Source organism: Schistocerca serialis, chromosome 9 (genome assembly GCF_023864345.2).
Source record: "Schistocerca serialis cubense isolate TAMUIC-IGC-003099 chromosome 9, iqSchSeri2.2, whole genome shotgun sequence".
NCBI classification, from domain to species: Eukaryota; Metazoa; Arthropoda; class Insecta; order Orthoptera; family Acrididae; genus Schistocerca; species Schistocerca serialis.
Window position 1 is genome coordinate 282,991,091 of NC_064646.1, and position 18,119 is coordinate 283,009,209.

The 18,119-nt window shown below is 45.6% G+C and overlaps 1 protein-coding gene across 1 annotated transcript in view; it reads left to right on the plus strand.

Moving 5' to 3' along the window:
* LOC126419104 (retinol-binding protein pinta-like) overlaps positions 1-18,119 on the plus strand; it is a 323,696-nt gene that overhangs the window by 225,020 nt on the left and 80,557 nt on the right. The gene's annotated exons all lie outside the window — the stretch shown is intronic.

An 18,119-nucleotide genomic window follows, 5' to 3' on the forward strand; every position in this document is an offset into this window, starting at 1 on the left:
AGAGGATTCAGTCACCGTGGTCATAAGCTAGTACACAGCAAACGTTTAACTTTGTCTTTCCCCTGATATTTTCTCGGCATATTCGAGTATTCTTGTGAAAGCCAGAATTACATCATTGTCGTTAACGAAAATAAAAGGCAAAAAGTTTTCTCATCGCGATAAAGAGACTTCGTAGGACAAGTTTATTCCTGTACATCATGGTTAGTATGTTTATCACAAGTTTAGCTCATGGTCTCACGGTCGCGTTCTCGATTCCCGGCGGGGTTAGGGATTTTCACCTGCCTCGAGATGACTGGGTGTTAGTGTTGTTCTCGTCATTTCATCATCATTCATGAAAGTGGCGAGATTGGACTGAGCAAAGTTTGGGAATTGGTACGGGCGCTGATAACCGCGCAGTTGAGCGATCATCATCAGGTTTCTCATAGTTTCTTATATAATCTGATTGTAGTACCTAAACTAGGCTTTGATGGACTACAGGCATGTTTCCTGTACAGCTGTCTATAAAAAATAAATATTTAAATAAACAGACTTTTTAACATAACAAGCTTTTAAAACAGACATAAAAGTACAAAATGATTTCTCCTAACCCTACACTGATACTCCTGTCAATTTGTGCTTGTGATTTTTTAATAGCTATGAACAATACTTATAAAATTCGAAATGAAAAACGTGAGCCGAGAGAAATAGATAATTGATGCATGGATAGTTCGCCTGAAAGTCACTAAAAATTGTATTGCGCTGCAAAAGATATGAACTGTTTTGAGATTTCTCGTAACGACAGCTATTCTCTACACTCCTCATTATTATCCACTACATGCGCCGCACGTTTTTCGTTTTAAGTTTTACAAGTATTGCCTTAGGTATTAAAACACCACAAGTACAAATTTTCCCTGATTTCTCGACGTAAAATGTAGTTCCCTGAGAACTCCGTTTCAAAAAGGTGTTTCATTAAAAAGTTTTTTATTTAAATAATCATTTTATGCTTTTTAGACTTTCAATCGATTTCAAATATTCTGATGAAATTACAGAGATGTACGGTAAATTTCATGTTTAATTAAGTTTCTCTCCTCCTGAGTCAGCCAGTATATTGCTTCCTCCTATGTACATCTCGCGGAAAGACCGTGAAGGTAAAAATAAGAGATTCCAGCTTACACGGAGGCTTACCTGCGGTTGTTGCTACCGCGTAAAATTCGCGACTACTACAGGAAAAGGGGGAAATAGCAGTGGTGCACGAAGTATCCTCCGCCACACACAAGAAAGCGAGGTACTATTGCACTGTCATTCAGTTCTGAGTGACGTTGAAAGTTTCAAGTCTGTAGCTCATCAGAAGTCAGTTTGAAATTACTCGCAAAAACTGGATTTTAAAAATATTCTGTCCTGCATCGACTTAGAGCAGTGAAAGGAGTTTTCACAACGAAAGCAAGCTCATAGCTTGGAAAGATAAAACCGTGTACGGGAAGTAAAAAGCAAAGATAATGAAAATAGTCGCAGTAGAAACAGCGGCGGCATGCACTGCTGAGGCCGTAAATCATCGTTGCCATTTCACGCGATGTCACTTGCTACATTCTCAGAAGCATTCCGCAGCTAGATTGGAGCGTTCTGGTTTCTAAACCTGATGTCGAGGCCTTCAGCGAGAAAAGGCTGGAGTGTGTTGGAATGTAAATGGTCAGATAACTTGTTTACTCATGAGACGTGTGCGAGAATGACTAAGAGCCGCGCAGAAAGTTCTCTCCATTTCACATATTTAAAATGCTACGCGTTTACACCGAATGGCTATAATTTAAGTGCAGCTATTCACGGAGGTCCAGTGTGCGCTTTAATTATCGTACGGCAGCGAAACTCGGTAGATGTGCTAATGTGTTAATGCGGAACCGATATACGCTTAAAAAGGACTGGTTCCAATTTTGGCCACTAGGTGCAAGTGTGGCGCTGTGAATCCAGGAAAGACGTATATAAATGTTTCCATTTTTAATGAATTAGGAAAGGTACGTGGACAGAAAAGGTCAAACAAGTGAGAAAGGCGTAATTCTGATTTTATTATTAACCAACGCGTACACAGATTGTTCAATACGAGCACCGAAGACGCCGACAAGATGCTGCATCCGTAAAGCGACGTGGTCAACAGTTGCTCGCAGCAGTCCCAATGGGATCTGAACAACTTGTTCCATGTACTGGCCTTCAGTTCGTTCTGCTGGATATCCCCAGAGCTAAAAGTCACATGGATTCAGATCAGGTGATCTTTGTTTGTTTTAGGACGCAAAAACAACTAGGGTCATACGCACCAGCTGATCTTGGCGGTCATGCACCTGGAAAACCTCTGAAGATAACAGGTTTCTGGAAGGTTACATTAAGCAGATCTTTCACTGGGCTAGCGACTGTAGGTATTACACGGTCCTGCATGGAAACGGTGGTTTCCTCACAGCTGCGCTCTCCCAAAGCAGGTAACACGTGCTGTGCTAGGAGGCCTCGATAACATGCAGACGTCACGACACAGCTGACAGGGCCCCTGGGTGTATTGTCTTCAAAGAAGAACAGACCGAGAACAATGGTACTTGTAAATCCACGTCTCACAGTCACATTCGGCGAGTGCTCTGGCTCTTCGTCCACAACACGCGGTTCATCAGTGCCCCGAATTCGACAGTTCTGTGTACTCTCCATACTGTTGACTAAGGAATGGACAGTTCTTGTGACACTACACAAACACTAACACTATCCGGGGAACCTGCTCCACTGCCAGTCAAGGCGACAGCAACCTCGTCAATAACTTACACCGGGATATGACACCTTCCTCTTCCAGGTACCACACGCAGCTCCCACATGTTTTCAAATTTCATTAGCATCTTCTGAGACCTTTCAATCGGCGATACTCTTTCGACGCACCACTGTAATTGCTACCCTCCACATAAAGCAGTTTCACTAACAGCGCGCCGTTTCTCTTCTCGATAGCCATACTGTTTACTCACGTTGTGTCAAATGACAGCGTTAATGTCATATCCTGATAGAAACAGTGTACAGCGCCAGAGTCGCACACGTTGGCCGCAAAACTATTGTTTTCCTGCGTAAATCGGTTCCGCATTAACGCATTAGCATATCTAGCTACCAAGTTTCGCTGTCGTACGGTAATTACAACCCACAATGGACCCCCTTGAGCAACTGAATTTTAATTATCACACGGTACCCCTTCTCATTTTCTGAAGCTTTCTGTATACGGTGATACATGATACTGGGGCAACTGAAGTTGTCGACAGTTAAGCTCTACGCGCTGTTTAAATACACCGATGATCCAAAGCATTATGACGACTTCCCACCGTGATACTGAATGATGCTCGATGGCGTATCGGGCACGTAATGCGGCAAGAAAAGGATCGAGTCATTATAATTAAACTTTCCCTATTTAACACTTTGTAACACGGAAACTAATTACCGTACAAGGGCCAAACTTGGTAGCATTAATGTCAAGCACATGGCGAAGAGAAATAATGCAGAATGAATTCAATTGAAACACTTTTAACGAGATCCTACGGTATATCATACCGTTACTTATCGGTACCATTACTGCTACAAAAGGAGCTCAATATGGCGCCCATCAGTGTCCAGAAGAGCCTGAAAGCGCAGCATTGCCTTCTACACAGCAGAACAAAGCATGGCCGTAGGTATGCTGACTACCTCTCTTGATACGCTGCGCTCCAGTTCAGCACATTTATGAATATTCCCTGGTAAACCCTATCCTTCAGGTCACCCCACAACCAGAAATTACAGGGAGTGAGATCAGGTGATCGTCCCGGCCACACATTTGGAAACGATCGGCTGATAATTCAATCTTTCCAAATGTGTTTCGGAGAAGCGGTTGAACTTCATGAGCGATGTGCGGTGCGGCCCCATTCTGCATGAAAACTGCTGAGTTCAGTGCGTCTCTCCCCTGTAGGGCGGGTATGACATGCTGGCGCAGCATATCGCAGTAACGCTGGCCAGTCACACTGGACGTCTTTGGTCCTTGAGCGCCAACATGTTCAAAAATGAATGGGCCAATGATGAACGTAGCCGTGAAGTCACATCATACGGTGACACGTTCACCATATGGATGAACTTCATGCACAGTGACTAGAGGTGAATATCCACACACTCGGCAATTCTGTGTGTTCACTTCACCCGTCAGAGAAAAATGAGCTTCGTCTGTCCATGGGGTGGTCCAGACTTCAACTTCAACCCTTGCGAGAAAGTGGAGAACGAAGTCAACATGTCTTTGTGAGTCCCCTGGTGCAAGGTGGTATACGACATGGATCTTGTACGGATGTCATTTGAGAATGGTTCGAAGCGCCTTCCGTACAGTGGACACGGGATGTTCAACTATCGTGACACAGCACGCGCACTGCCTGACGATCGGGAATTGTGCACAGCGTTGTCCGCCATACAGACAGCGATTTTATCAACCACCTGTGGTGCAACCAGCTGTCGGCCTCTTCCCGGAGCGACGCCCAGTTCTCCAGTTGATTCGAACTTTTTCATCATGCACCGCACAGCAAGTAGAGAAAGAGGACCTTTCCGTAATCCTTTCTGCTGATGATATCCCCGAAGTGCAGCTGCAGTATTACTGTTGTTTTGATAACAGAGCTTCACCAATAATGCCCTGCTCCTTTTGTCCAAGCTCATGTTGACACGTAAACAAGTGCACTGTGACTGGTTAGGTTTAAAAAAGTGGTTCAAATGGCTCTGAGAACTATGGGACTTAACTTCTGAGGTGATCAGTCCCCTAGAACTTAGAACTACTTAAACCTAACCAACCTAAGGACATCACACACATCCATGCCCGAGGCAGGATTCGAATCTGCGACCGTAGCGGTCGTGCGGTTCCAGACTGTAGCTCCTAGAACCGCTCGGCCACGCCGGCCGGCTACTGGTTAGGTGTGCGAGACTATGAATCACGATGACTGATCGCGGCACCTGGTGGCCATAGTTGGGACTGGACGGTGGCAGTGTGGCGCATGGAAATTATGCACCCCTTACTCTGGACATTATTGCTACCAAGTTTGGTACTCGTACGATGATTAGTTTCTATGTTATAAAGTGTTAAATAGGGAAAGTTTAATTACAACCATCTTGTATATAAGCAGAGCAGAAGCGAGTGGAGGATACTGCTTGCGACGATACCGGCCGCAAACGGGAAAATCCACTGATATAAGTAAGTTTCACAGGGGGGCAGACAGTTAATGCCCAGCGCCTGTGATCGAGCATCTCGTAAAAGGCGAAGTTAGCCGGCGTTTGCGTGCCACTTTCTTGAGCACCTGTGAGGAGTAGATAAAGAACAGTGAAACCATGAATTGGCGACAAGATGTGACGTCAACACCTCATCACAGAACGCAGAGGTCGGGCGCTTGCCCAGTCTGTGAAGTAAAGCTGCGATCCCTGCACACCTGACGACAGGCTACAATGCTGTTTCAGGCAGTGTTTCGGAATATAATGTGCAGCGCAGGGGCTCCACAACACAAGACCCATATGGTGTGATCCTGTGTTCCCATGTTGAGCCATCGAAATATTCTAAGAACCAAAAAAATGGAGGACGCACCACAAAGGAATTATCCGAATGAGACGGAAATCGGTAGATGTACAGATGTACGTGCACAGACAAATAAAAGAAGGAACGATTACAATTTCAGTAAAATTGGATGATTATCAAGACAATCAGCTCCCCAAATTGAGCAAGTCAATGACTCGCCGGGCCGCCTCCGGCCCTTACGCAAGCAGTTATTCGTCCTGGTATTTATTGACAGAATTGCTGGATGTCCTCCAGAGGGATATCGTGCCAAATTCTGCTCAACTAGAGATCGTCAAAATCCCGAGCTGGTTGGACGGCCCTGCCCATAATGCTCCAAACGTTCTAAATTGGAGAGAGACCCGGCAACCTTGCCGATCAAAATAGAGTGATACGACTGCTTATGTTCTCTATACGTATAAATGATTTGGCGGACAGTATGGGCAGCAATCGGCGGTTGTTTGGTGATGATGCCGAGGTGTACGGTAAGGTGGAAAAGTTGAGTGATTGTAGGAAGATACAAAACGACTTTCATAAAATTTCCAGCTGGTATGATGAATGTTGGGATGTAGTGTTACTAGTGTTCTGCCTGACACAGTCGGGTGGTCTAAATATCTGGCCGTGACGTTGCAAAGTGATATGAGGTCGAACGAGCACGTGAGAACTGTGGTAGGGAATGCGAATGGTCGACTTAGGTTTTTTGGGAGAATTTTAGGAAATAGTGGTTCACCTGTAAAGGAGACCGCATATAGGATCCTGGTGAGACGTATTCTTGAGTTCTGCTCGCGTGTGTGGGAGCTGTCCTAGGTCAGATTGAAGCAAGACATCGACGCAGTTCAGAGATTTGCTACCGGTAGGTTCGAACAACACGTAAGTGTTACGGAGATGCTTCGGGAGCTCAAATGGGATCTGTGGTGTCACCGCCAGACACCACACTTGCTAGGTGGTAGCTTTAAATCGGCCGCGGTCCATTAGTACATGTCGGACCCGCGCGTCGCCACTGTGTGATCGCAGACCGAGCGCCACCACAAGGCAGGTCTCGAGATACGGACTAGCACTCGCCCCAGTTGTACGGACGACGTAGCTAGCGACTACGCTGACGAAGCCTCGCTCCTTTGCCGAGCCAATAGTTAGAATAGCCTTCAGCTAAGTCCATGGCTACGACCTAGCAAGGCGCCATTAGTAACATTGCATGTATCTAAAGAGTCTCACTTGTATCGCCACAATCTCCACATGTACCAAAAGGATGGATTAAAGTTAAGTATTCCAGAAGCTACGTACTTTTCTTTATAGCATTCATTACGTATCCTGTTTCAGACCTCACGCACCTTGCTTTAACTTCGCGCGTGCCTTTCGGCTTCCTCGCATTGTGTCTAGGCTGTCTTGTCTAGACACAACAGGAACCCCTGCATGGAAGGCGACGTTCTTTCCGAGAAACAATGTTGAGGAAATTTAGAGAACCGACGTTTTAAGCTGACTGCCGGAAGATTCTACTGCCGCCATCATACACACATCAAAAAAAGTTTTGCATCACCCCAGTTCCCAGAACTCCTGAAGATAGACATTAATTGTAGATAATGTATCACAGACACAGCCCCTTTGACTGTCACTAGACCTACCCAAAGATGAAAACAACCATGCACGAGCACCGCCTATTACACGGAGGGGGTCCGACAGCCGATCAGTTCCAGTCATTTCCCCAGGAAGGAGGTACATGCCTCGTGATGTCTGTAGTTCAACCATGCTCTGACGGTCAATGTGCCAGGAATGGCTCTCAACAAGGGAAGTGTCCAGGTGTCTCGGAGTAAACCAAAGCGATGTTGTTCGGACATGGAGGAGATACAGAGAGACAGAAACTGTCGACGACATGCGTCACTCAGGCCGCCCAAGGACTGCTGCCGCAGTGGATGACCGCTACCTACGGATTATCGCTCGGAGGAACCCTGACAGCAACGCCACTATGTTGAATAATGCCTTTCGTGCAGCCACAGGACGTCATGTTACGACTCAAACTGTGCGCAATGGGCTGCATAATGCGGAACTTCACTCCCGACATCCATGGTGAGGTACATCTTTGCAACCACGACACCTTGCTGTGCGGTAGAGATGGGCCCAACAACATGCCGAATGGCTGGCTCAGGAGTGGAATCAGTTTCTCTTCACTGATGAGTGTCGCATATGCCTTCAACCAGACAATCGTCAGAGACGTGTTTGGAGGCCACTCAGTCGGGCTGAACGCCTTGGACACACTGTCCAGTGAGTGCAGTAAGGTGGAGGTTCGCTGCTGTTTTGGGGTGGCATTACGTGGGGCCAACGTATGCCACTGGTGATCATGGAAGGCGCCGTAATGGCTGTACGATACATGAATGCCATCCTCTGATAGGTAGTGCAACCATATCGGCAGCGTATTGGCGAGGCTTTCATCTTCATGGACAATAATTCGCGCCCCTATGGTGCATATCTTGTGAATGACTTCCTCCAGGATAACGACACTGCTCGACTAGATCAAATGGTTCAAATGGCACTGAGGACTATGGGACTTAACATCTTAGGTCATCAGTTCCCTAGAACTTAGAACTACTTAAACCTAACTAACCTGAGGACATCACACACATCCGTGCCCGAAGCAGGATTCGAACCTGCGACCGCAGCGGTCGCGCGGTTCCAGACTGAAGCGCCTAGAACCGCTCGTCCACTTCGGCCAGCTGTTCGACTAGAGTGGCCAGCATGTTCTCCAGACATGAACCCTATCGAACAAGCCTGGAATAGATTGAAAAGGCCTGTTTATGGATGACGTGACCCACCAAACACTCTGAGGGATTTACTCTGTATCGCTGTTGAGGAGTGAGACAATCTGGACCAACAGTGCCTTGATGAACTTCTGGATAGTATGCCACAACGAATAGAGGCATGCATCAATGCAAGAGGACGTGCTACTGGGTATTACAGGTACCGGTGTGTACAGCAGTCTGGACCACCTCCTCTGAAGGTCTCGCTGTGTGGTGGTACAACATGCAATGTGTGGTTTTCATGAGCAATAAAAAAGGCGGAAATAATGATTATGTTAATCTCTATTCCAATTTTCTGTACAGGTTCGAGATCTCGCGGAACCGAGTTGATGCAAAACTTTTTTTGATGTGTCTACATTGCTCGTAAGTACCCTAAAGACAAGATACGTGAAATTAGGGCTCATACGGAAGCATATAGATAGTAGTTTCTGCCTCTCTCTATTTGCGTGTGGAACAGGAAAGGAAATGACAAGTAGTATTGTAGGGTACCCTCCGCCAAGCATCGTTTGGTGGCTTGCGGAGTATTTATGTTTATGTTGACGTAGATGTAGAGTTTGGCAAACACGAAGACAAGCAGTAAAAAATCTCGTGTGCGAGTGTGCATTGTCTTGCTGAAGTGTAAGCCCAGGAGGGCTTGCCATGAAGGGCAACAAAACGAGGCATAGAATGTCGACGGCGTACCACTGTACTGTAAGGATGACAACCAAAATGATCCTGGTATGAAAAGAAATTGCACCACAGATTATCATTCCTGATGGTGGGGCATCCAGGCACGTCTTCGGTCTATAATCCCATTGACTGGAACAGAATTGCCTTCAGTGAACAGTCTCGCTTCGAAATCAGCGCCGATAACCAGCGAACACAACAGTGCCAACCCGAATTTGCATAAGGGGCAGTGATGGATCAACGCCTTATTGACGTGCTAGATTTATGACGCTCTTTCTTTTGAATTAATCACCAAATTTTTCTGAAATTGTGATCATTTGCCCAATCCTGCTCCATTCAGATCATTCCTTTTTTGTCTTAGAGCGCATATGTACCCAAATTTTATGCAGGCTAGAAGTATTTTGACATCATATTTTATTGTTTAGATTTTATATATACTTAATCTCTTTTGGATAGTGTGTGTAAAAATCCTCCACAAGTATATATTAACACCGCATCTCATCTGAAACATAGGTACATTAGGGCAACGTTTGTCTGGTATTGTTTTTAGAATATAATCTACAAATTAAAAATGGTTCAAATGGCTCTGAGCACTATGGGACTCAACTTCTGAGGTCATTAGTCCCCTAGAACTTAGAACTAGTTAAACCTAACTAACCTAAGGACATCACAAACATCCATGCCCGAGGCAGGATTCGAACCTGCGACCTTAGCGGTCTTGCGGTTCCAGACTGCAGCGCCTTTAACCGCACGGCCACTTCGGCCGGCTCTACAAATTATGTGTTCCCGTAATACAGTAGTGTGCTTGGCCTACCTGAGCTGTACTTGGTTATTACTCGTCTGCTAAATGTATTGTTGTTATTGATTTTATGCTTAAAGTGAGCTTTGGTCATCGGTAATCTTCCGTGAGGTTTTAGGTTGGAAAACTGTTTGGTGCGGTTTGCTATTTATACACTCCTGGAAATTGAAATAAGAACACCGTGAATTCATTGTCCCAGGAAGGGGAAACTTTATTGACACATTCCTGGGGTCAAATACATCACATGATCACACTGACAGAACCACAGGCACATAGACACAGGCAACAGAGCATGCACAATGTCGGCACTAGTACAGTGTATATCCACCTTTCGCAGCAATGCAGGCTGCTATTCTCCCATGGAGACGATCGTAGAGATGCTGGATGTAGTCCTGTGGAACGGCTTGCCATGCCATTTCCACCTGGCGCCTCAGTTGGACCAGCGTTCGTGCTGGACGTGCAGACTGCGTGAGACGACGCTTCATCCAGTCCCAAACATGCTCAATGGGGGACAGATCCGGAGATCTTGCTGGCCAGGGTAGTTGACTTACACCTTATAGAGCACGTTGGGTGGCACGGGATACATGCGGACGTGCATTGTCCTGTTGGAACAGCAAGTTCCCTTGCCGGTCTAGGAATGGTAGAACAATGGGTTCGATGACGGTTTGGATGTACCGTGCACTATTCAGTGTCCCCTCGACGATCACCAGTGGTGTACGGCCAGTGTAGGAGATCGCTCCCCATACCATGATGCCGGGTGTTGGCCCTGTGTGCCTCGGTCGTATGCAGTCCTGATTGTGGCGCTCACCTGCACGGCGCCAAACACGCATACGACCATCATTGGCACCAAGGCAGAAGCGGCTCTCATCGCTGAAGACGACACGTCTCCATTCGTCCCTCCATTCACGCCTGTCGCCACACCACTGGAGGCGGGCTACACGATGTTGGGGCGTGAGCGGAAGACGGCCTAACGGTGTGCGGGACCGTAGCCCAGCTTCATGGAGACGGTTGCGAATGGTCCTCGCCGATACCCCAGGAGCAACAGTGTCCCTAATTTGCTGGGAAGTGGCGGTGCGGTCCCCTACGGCACTGCGTAGGATCCTACGGTCTTGGCGTGCATCCGTGCGTCGCTGCGGTCCGGTCCCTGGTCGACGGGCACGTGCACCTTCCGCCGACCACTGGCGACAACATCGATGTACTGTGGAGACCTCACGCCCCACGTGTTGAGCAATTCGGCGGTACGTCCACCCGGCCTCCCGCATGCCCACTATACGCCCTCGCTCAAAGTCCGTCAACTGCACATACGGTTCACGTCCACGCTGTCGCGGCATGCTACCAGTGTTAAAGACTGCGATAGAGCTCCGTATGCCACGGCAAACTGGCTGACACTGACGGCGGCGGTGCACAAATGCTGCGCAGCTAGCGCCATTCGACGGCCAACACCGCGGTTCCTGGTGTGTCCGCTGTGCCGTGCGTGTGATCATTGCTTGTACAGCCCTCTCGCAGTGTCCGGAGCAAGTATGGTGGGTCTGACACACCGGTGTCAATGTGTTCTTTTTTCCATTTCCAGGAGTGTAGATACTGTTGCGGATTTTTAAAAGCGCTTACTTATGTTTTGGTGTACTCCTTCGTGAGTTGTGAATGCTACTACGTTGCTACGGCTTGCAGATACTTTTCACTGCACACTCTCGTCTCAGATACGCTTCTGACCGTCATTGTTTCAATATTTTGTCCTATAATTACGTCTATCTCTGTGCGAGAGGTTATGGGAAACGCCCTCTGTCGAATTTGTGCAGGATATTCACTGCAAAACTGACAGCCCTGTTTCGTGCTCTCCAACTTATCTGAAGTTTCCCAAACCTGAACTTCCTCGTATGTCGTGTCACCTTGAGTGGACTGCGAACGGGAAACCAATGCTACCCACATAACGTGTCGGTCTATGACATTCACTACCTGTCATACGACCTCCGAAGACCAGGAATCTCCATAACTTTTCTTTCGACACCGAGTCACGTGAGTATTCCAAGCAATCAGCTTGCCGACAAAAACGCAACCGCAACGGATACGTTACAACCTAGAGTCCCATGCACTGGCTTTCGGTCACATCTCAGGCACCATATCTTGAGGAGATAGGAGAATGCCAAAATACTGAAAATACCAGCAAACATCTAACGATCAAAGAGACTAATAAAGAGCAGCGAATTTCACTCCAGGCCTCTCGCGAATAACAGTCGTCTGCGGCGCCTCCCGTCGGAGCTTTGAGTCCTCCCTGGGGCGTCGGTGTGTGTGTGTTGTTCTTAGCATAAGTTAGTTTAAGTCATGTGTAAATGTAGGGAGCGATGACCTCAGCAGTTGGGTACCTTAAGAATTAAAAAAAAAAGAGTCGTCTTACGCCGTTTACGTACTTTTTCCTCAAAAACTCACACACGATTATCTCTTGCAACAAGACTACCCCTGATCTTATCCCCTCGACTCTCCACGACACCCCATCCTACAGCAAGCACGGGGAACATGACGGTGACTCAAAGAGTGCGCTATTTATCATAGGCTTATAATAAAACCTCGTGTCTCAGAAAAGTTATGCGTGGTTTCCTCGGTATGGTTATCTAACAACATATGTGGTGTCTTTTTATCCTCACTAGGACAGGGTACATAGGTCATTGCCCCTCATTGGCTTACTACTACTTGAGATACGGTGTTTTCCACCTAATAAGATATTTTTTGTTTTATCCTTGAGATGCAGGTATTCATTTTAATCCAACGTTACATTACTAAACTGTTATCCGGAAATCCATTATCAGTTGCAGATTGACTATATAACGGGTCTATCAGGGGGCTACAAAAAATTTGATTTTCATAGTTTCGCATAGTTATTGACTGAATTTTAAAATGTAAAATGCGGTCATAATCTGCTCATTAAGACGTATAATCTGTTGTTAAAAGTTTAACGCAATAAGGGAAGTGTTACAGTGAGAAGCTGTTTGTCCGACTTGAGGCAGCGTAACTGGCGGCGCGCAATTACTCTGACTTTATTCATCCAGTGTTTTGCCGGCCGTTGTGGCCGTGCGGTTAAAGGCGCTTCAGTCTGAAACCGCGTGACAGCTACGGTCGCAGGTTCGAATCCTGCCTCGGGCATGGATGTGTGTGATGTCCTTAGGTTAGTTAGGTTTAATTAGTTCTAAGTTCTAGGCGACTGATGACCTCAGAAGTTAAGTCGCATAGTGCTCAGAGCCATTTGAACCATCCAGTGTTTGAGAATGACAGCACTCTTCCAGCAAAGTTCACTCGTAATTTCACGCCTTAACGGAAGTTTTCTCGCTGACACCTCCCACAAAATGATGAGAGGGTAAATGGTTATCGCTACCACATTTTCGCTGTTCTTGCAGTAAGACTTCAGCATCACATATGGTGTTTTGATTTATTGCTTCTTTACCACCAGCTCTATTCACAACACAGATTGCAGAGAGTAGCCACATTTACCACTGAATGTGCCTGCATAGGGGCTTAATTGAAAAGAAAAGACTAATATCAATGAATAAATCCAATAATTTTAGTAGCTGTGTGACCGGTTACGAAGTCTCGTAACCGGTTGGCCCTGACTAGTATTAGCACGCAGTTTGACTGCATTAAATAAAAAAATAAAGAATGACAAGGAATTTCCATTAACACAATTGATTAATTAAGTCCCCTGCAACTATAAAAGCTACGAAACAACAAAGCACAAGTGTAACTGTTCTGTGTGTGGTAGTGTGACTCAACGTACATGTATCTGGCTCGGTTCTTTCTCAATACGACAAAATATTTTAAACACCACTTACAATGAACTAATTGAAAAACCAAAATTACTATAATTGCACATAGAAACCGGACTTACAAGTCTAATAAATGAACACGAGCCAGATGCTTTGTTGACTGTACCTGTGAGCAAGAGAGCTTGTCATTAAAGAAAACTGTAATACCTTTTTACCTAATAATATATTGACAAAAATATTCCATTACACCAGCATCATAAATCAAAAGCCCATCTGCTTTCTCAAATATATTCTGACAATTGCAACTTCTTCCATGAACAGCGTCTACTCTCTCGCCCAACAGAACAACAACTCCCTCGACATCCTCTGAACTACTACTGCTCAGTGGAGGCGGCGGAATAATAATCTTTGGCGCAATGTCTGGCGCTGAGACTCAGTGTAGCCACATTTCATGCCTGCAAAATTAAATCAGTATGCGAAAAAAAACGAGCTTGTGCTTAAAATGGCGCGAAGTGAAACTTCAACATGAAGCATTACGTCTTAATTTATTACTTACTAACCCTATTCGCAACGCACTTTGCAGACAGTGCCTGCGTACGTTACTGAATGCACTTACAAAATTATATCATTGTACGACACATAGTTCAGGACATATGATGAGCGAAAAACTTAACTTAAAATAGAGCGTAAATTGCTGTGACTATATTCATCCAATGTTTCATAATGTGAGCACTTAGCAACTTCCAACAAACTTGAAGCGTTGCTTCAAACTTTATCTAAACTTTTTCTCTTGTGCATGCTTAGCTTTAGATATTTAACACATTAACTCATTTGCAAATTAATTAGACGTTGAAGCTGTTCTGTGGTGCCGGCCGTGGTGGCCGAGCGGTTCTAGGCGCTTCATTCTGGAACCGCGCGTCGAATCCTGCCTCGGGCATGGATGTGTGTGATGTCCTTAGGTTAGTTAGGTTTAAGTAGTTCTAAGTTCTAGAGGACTGATGACCTCAGATGTTAAGTCCCATAGTGCTCAGAGCACTTTTTTTTTTTTTTTTTTTTTTTTTTTTTTTTGTGGTACACAAGGGAGTTCGACTCTTCAAAGAATCGGGGTTTACTGCTTCCAGCTGTCCTACAACGTAAACTGAGACAGGGGGGACACTGCCTCAGCTGCTAACCGACCACGTTTTAAGTTCTTAAAGAGGGAGAGGATACTACAGTTAAGTATCCGAACTCCGATAGGCCCTCGGCTCCGCGACGGCTCCGAACCGATGCGTGCTACTACCTTTCACTCTATGAACCTTCTCGTCTAATTCCTTTCACTTTTAGCATACTGTTTTATGCACATCCCTCTACATACCGTATGTACTGAAGTCTGACCAGTACTGAATGCTAACCTTAAGAGTGAAGAGCATTACTGATGTCAACAGCAAGTGCCGTGAGGGAATGGAACAGGTTTGCGTTCAATCGGGACATACAGCGCACACTGTTGAAATTTGTGCTGTTTCGCAGATATACTCACTGCAGTACAGACACAAAGAAAAATGAGTCTAATAACTGAAACGAAACGTAATTTCTCTGTATCGAGTCACTGGAGACCGAGGTCCTTTATGTCGAAATATTCAGAACATATACTTGAAAAACGTCCGAAATTTTACCGGTGCATCTAGAGCATTCCATTCCATGGATAATAGACGTACCTTATTCATATCCACAGTGGCCGTTACGCTCCTGTTTACCAGTAATGACATTACGTATATTTCTTTTACGTACTTAGAATCTTCTACGTTTACTCTAGCATGCAACGCGATATACTAATTTAAAGCAAAGGAATAACTTAGATTATCAATAGTTGCGTCTGCGCTCTAGGAGGTACGCAACTTGGTCCATCGAATATTGAACACTGTTCCTCTGTACGTATTGTCATCCAAACTCCTGATCGGAAATTAACTTCACGGAATAATTTGTGCAATATGATCGTCGTGCTTGCAGTATCTAACTCCTTTTCGGTGTTCTTTTGGTATCGGTCCGTGCACGACAGTGTTCCGAAAAGTCGCAGGCGAAAATGCTGTTTTTCAGGGAGTCGTTAGGTTTGGTTAGATTAGGTTAGGTTGTTTGGAAGAGGAGACCAGACAGCGAGGTCATCGGTCTCATCGGATTAGGGAAGGACGGGAAAGGAAGTCGGCCGTGCCCTTTCAAAGGAACCATCCCGGCATTTGCTCAGGGAGTCGTGCCCAGAGTTGGCTGGTTCAAATGGCTCTGAGCACTATGGGACTTAACTGCTGAGGTCATCAGTCCCCTAGAACTTAGAACTACTTAAACCTAACTAACCTAAGGACTTCACACACATCCATGCCCGAGGCAGGATTCGAACCTGCGACCGTAGCGGTCGCACGGTTCCAGACTGAAGCACCTAGAACCGCTCGGCCACACCGGCCGGCGCCCAGAGTTGAATTGATGACAGAGATAAGAGCTCAAGTGTTTTTGACAGCCCTTGACTTATCGACCAATACCATCCCTAACAGAAGAAATGGCATACTATAGCTGTCTTGCAGTACATGGTCAAAATGTAAACGTCACACACTTTCTCCAGCCCACACAAATTGAGAAAATCAGTTGGTCCTTTACTGCTAAGTGTAGTCTATGGTTGGCCTTAAGCGGATTGCTCATGGACTGTTCTACATCTACATCTACATCTATACTCCGCGAGCCACCTTACGGTGTGTGGCGGAGGGTACTTATTGTACCACTATCTGATCCCCCCTTCCCTGTTCCATTCACGAATTGTGCGTGGGAAGAACGACTGCTTGTAAGTCTCCGTATTTGCTCTAATTTCTCGGATCTTTTCGTTGTGATCATTACGCGAGATATATGTGGGCGGTAGTAATATGTTGCCCATCTCTTCCCGGAATGTGCTCTCTCGTAATTTCGATAATAAACCTCTCCGTATTGCGTAACGCCTTTCTTGAAGTGTCCGCCACTGGAGCTTGTTCAGCATCTCCGTAACGCTCTCGCGCTGACTAAATGTCCCCATGACGAATCGCGCTGCTTTTCGCTGGATCATGTCTATCTCTTCTATTAATCCAACCTGGTAAGGGTCCCATACTGATGAGCAATACTCAAGAATCGGACGAACAAGCGTTTTGTAAGCTACTTCTTTCGTCGATGAGTCACATTTTCTTAGAATTCTTCCTATGAATCTCAACCTGGCGCCTGCTTTTCCCACTATTTCTTTTATGTGATCATTCCACTTCAGATCGCTCCGGATAGTAACTCCTAAGTATTTTACGGTCGTTACCGCTTCCAATGATTTACCACCTATGGCATAATCGTACTGGAATGGATTTCTGCCCCTATGTATGCGCATTATATTACATTTATCTACGTTTAGGGAAAGCTGCCAGCTGTCGCACCATGCATTAATCCTCTGCAGGTCCTCCTGGAGTACGTACGAGTCTTCTGATGTTGCTACTTTCTTGTAGACAACCGTGTCATCTGCAAATAGCCTCACGGAGCTACCGATGTTGTCAACTAAGTCATTTATGTATATTGTAAACAATAAAGGTCCTATCACGCTTCCCTGCGGTACTCCCGAAATTACCTCTACATCTGCAGATTTTGAACCGTTAAGAATGACATGTTGTGTTCTTTCTTCTAGGAAATCCTGAATCCAATCACAAACCTGGTCCGATATTCCGTAAGCTCGTATTTTTTTCACTAAACGTAAGTGCGGAACCGTATCAAATGCCTTCCTGAAGTCCAGGAATACGGCATCAATCTGCTCGCCAGTGTCTACGGCACTGTGAATTTCTTGGGCAAATAGGGCGAGCTGAGTTTCACATGATCTCTGTTTGCGGAATCCATGTTGGTTATGATGAAGGAGATTTGTATTATCTAAGAACGTCATAATACGAGAACACAAAACATGTTCCATTATTCTACAACAGATTGACGTAAGCGAAATAGGCCTATAATTATTCGCATCTGATTTATGACCCTTCTTGAAAATGGGAACTACGTGCGCTTTCTTCCAGTCGCTAGGTACTTTACGTTCTTCCAGCGATCTACGATAAATTGCTGATAGAAAGGGGGCAAGTTCTTTAGCATAATCACTGTAGAATCTTAAGGGTATCTCGTCTGGTCCGGATGCTTTTCCGCTACTAAGTGATAGCAGTTGTTTTTCAATTCCGATATCGTTTATTTCAATATTTTCCATTTTGGCGTCCGTGCGACGGCTGAAGTCAGGGACCGTGTTACGATTTTCCGCAGTGAAACAGTTTCGGAACACTGAATTCAGTATTTCTGCCTTTCTTCGGTCGTCCTCTGTTTCGGTGCCATCGTGGTCAACGAGTGACTGAATAGGGGATTTATATCCGCTTACCGATTTTACATATGACCAAAACTTTTTAGGGTTCTTGTTTAGATTGTTTGCCAATGTTTTATGTTCGAATTCGTTGAATGCTTCTCTCATTGCTCTCTTTACGCTCTTTTTCGCTTCGTTCAGCTTTTCCTTATCAGCTATGATTCGACTACTCTTAAACCTATGATGAAGCTTTCTTTGTTTCCGTAGTACCTTTCGTACATGATTG